Raw genomic sequence first — 3513 nt, 5'->3', positions numbered from 1 at the left:
GCACTGGATCTGACCGCCTGGGGCCGAGCAGCAGGCTGGGAAGGGACATAGCCCCACCCATTAGCACGCAGGCTAATGGGGGGTCACCGCAAGGTCAGGACAGCCCCGCCCACCACAGGGCTGGCACTAGCCACCGCTACCTCAGGGCACCGCAGCCAGCGGCCCCCACCCGCCAAATGTGTTCATGGGTGGACTGGCCCTGGCCCTGGCCTCTCCCTTTTCTAATTAGTAAAAACGTTAATTAGCAAAGATACATGCTCCCTATGTGTGCTGTGCTTAGCGGCTCAGTCATGTCCGATTCTTTGTGACCCCATGAACTCTTGCCCGCCAGGCTCCTCTGTCCATGGGGGTTCTCCAGGCAAGAATACTGGAGTGGGTTACCATGCCCTCCTCCAGGGGATCTTCCCAACCCAGGGATCGAACTGGGGGTATCCTGAATTGCAGGCGGATTCTTTACCAGCTGAGCTACCCTTATAGCCACATTATTTACAATAGCTAAAATACGGAAGCAACTGCGCAGTGGTAAAGAATCTGCCTGCCAATGCAGGAGATTCAATTCCTGGGTAGGGAAGAGCCCCTGGAGTAGAAAATAGCAACCCAATCTGTTATTCTTGCCTGGAAAATCCCATGGAGGAGCCTCGCAGGCTACAGTTCATGGGGTCACAGAGAGTGGGGCACGACTGAGCGTGCACACACGCGCGTGCACGCACACACACACAAGTGCCCATTATTGAATGAATGGATAAAGAATATGTGGTGTATATACATATAATGGAATATTACTCAGCTACAAAAAATTAAATCTCTCATTTTGCAACAACACAGATGTACCCAGAGGGTATTATGCTAAGAGAAATAAGTCAGAGAAAAATAATGTATGATTTCGCTTAAATTGAGAATCTAAAAAACAAGACAAATGAACCCACGTAAGGAAACAGAAACAAGGTCACTGGTACAGAGAACAAACAGGTCGTCCTTGCCAGAGGGAAGGAAATACTGGAGAGGAGAATAACAGGTAAGGGGGATGAAGAGGTACAAGCTACCAGCTTGTAAATAAATGTCACAGGTAGGAAGTGCACAGCGCGGGGAATATCGTCAATAATTCTATAATATCTTCATATGGTGACATCATAACTGGACTTACTGTAGTGGCCATTTTGTAATATACAGAAATATAAAATCACTGTGTTGTGAACCAGGAACTTTCATAGTGTTATTAGTCAATTATACCTTAAAAACATGAGCTTCCCCTGGTAGCTCAGCTGGTAAAGAATCTCCCTGCATTGCAGGAGACCCTGGTTCGATTCCTGGGGCAGGAAGATCCCCTGGAGCGGGGATAGGCTACCCACCCCAGTATTCATGGGCTTCCCTGGTGGCTCAGATGGTAAAGAATCTGCCCGCAGTGCGGGAGACCTGGATTCTATCCCTGGGTTGGGAAGATCCCCTGGAGGAGGGCATGGCAACCCACTCCAGTATTCTTGCCTGGAGAACCCCCATGGACAGAAGAGCCTGGCGGGCTGCAGTCGTGGGGTCGAAAAGTGTCCGACTCAACTGAGAGAGTAAACTGCCGCTGCTGCTGCTAAGTCGCTTCAGTCGTGTCCGACTCTGTGCGACCCCACAGACGGCAGCCCACCAGGCTTCCCCGTCCCTGGGATTCTCCAGGCAAGAGCACTGGAGTGGGTTGCCATTTCCTTCTCTAATGCGTGCAAGTGAAAAGTGAAAGTGAAGTCACTCAGTCGTGTCCAACTCTTCGCGTCCCCATGGTCTGCAGCCCACCAGGCTCCTCGTCCATGGGATTTTCCAGGCAAGAGTACTGGAGTGGGGTGCCATTGCCTTCTCCAAGCAACTATGCATACACTTCAAAAACAAACTAACCAACTCCCAGAAAAGAGATCAGATTTTTATGATTACCAAAGGTAGGGGTGGGGGGGCGGGTGGCGTGGATGGAGGGGTTACCTGAAGGTATTCAAAAGATAAGATTAAAAGATATATTATCTTGACTTTCAGAGATAATAAATACTAGGGCTGTAATGTATAATATGATAAATATAATTAACACTGCTTTATATGTATTATATATGAAAGTTAAGAGAGTAAATGGAGAATTCTCACCACAAGAAAAAAATTTTTTTTCTCTCTTTAATTTTGTGTCTGTGTGAGATCATGTATGTTTACAACCCCATGGACTGTAGCCTGCCAGGTTCCTCTGTCCATGGAATTCCCCAGGCAAGAATACTGGAGTCGGTTGCCAGGCCCCCCTCCAGGGGAATCTTCCCAACCCAGGGATCAAACCTGCATCTCTTATATCTCCTGCATTGGCAGGTGGGTTCTTTACCACTAGCGCCACCTGGGAAGCCATATGTGTAAATCTATCCATTTACTGAGAACTCTGAGAACTGCTAATAATACCTTCAATTTCAATCCAACAACAAAGGGTTCATTCTAGTTTTTCCCTTTGCATATCTGCAACTCCCTTCTCCAGCAGTGAGAAATCTGGATCCTATTGTCATTTTGTAAATTGTCTTATTTGATCCATACCCCAGTGGTAACCATGCTTCCATCTCTGCCTCTCCGCCATCCCATAGAATGCCTTCCTCTTTCTCCTCAGGCACTGGTAACTTATGCTGAACGTCCTCTCCACCCCACGATGGGCTCCCCCACTCTCACCCTGTGTGGGCTCTGACGGTCTGTGTCATAAGCTAGCTCCTTGCCCTGTGTGACTGCTCTACTCACCCTTCAAGCTGCTCCCTGCTGGCTGGACTCCTTCTTCACCTACTCAAGCTGTTACACCCTATTCCAGCTGCCCCTCAATTCGCACTTAGGACTGACCTGTTTATGAAAGGAAGGGGAAAGGAAGAGTCCAAATAACTTTTCAACACATGTGCAGTGAAGAACGTCTTTGCTGAATGTTGTGTAATTGGACAGAAGATCGAGCTGGAGGCAATATATGTGTAGTTTCTAATGCTGCTGACTATGCTACATAATTCGTTCATACAAAGGAGCAGTTATATTTATTTTTAAGCCTCTCTTAAAGCTTGGGATGATCCTGCTAGAATCTGGATGGAAAAAAAGATAGCATTTACTGGAGTAAACAGGAAAAGTAATCAAGCAGAGCTTTTAAAAGCTCATTTTGCTTCTTCCTTCTTCAGAATAAATTGCCGTACAAACTGGCCCCAGAGCTCTAAGTTACAGAGCATCCAGAGTCCTCAAGACTAAGGCATTTGTTCTTTCACTTAAGGTCAACAATGGAAAGTCACCAAATGGGTCTGAGGAGCCAAAAAGGATAAGATTGTAAGGAAAACTTTAATTTCTGGTTGTCAACTTGAAAAAAATCATGAATACATTGTGTATCTTATGAACCTGTTTTAGGATGAACAGTGTAAAGCAAACTGGATGGGTCAAAAAATTGTGTTACAGTTGTGCTAGTAGATAAGCTGGTTGATTGGTCATTAAAGTATTTCTATCATTTAGACATATCTGCCACAGTGTCACTGCCTGACTTAACTGCTATCA

The sequence above is a fragment of the Cervus canadensis genome, chromosome 6 (genome assembly GCF_019320065.1).
Source record: "Cervus canadensis isolate Bull #8, Minnesota chromosome 6, ASM1932006v1, whole genome shotgun sequence".
NCBI lineage: Eukaryota > Metazoa > Chordata > Mammalia > Artiodactyla > Cervidae > Cervus > Cervus canadensis.
Note: the sequence above shows the minus strand (reverse complement) of the source record.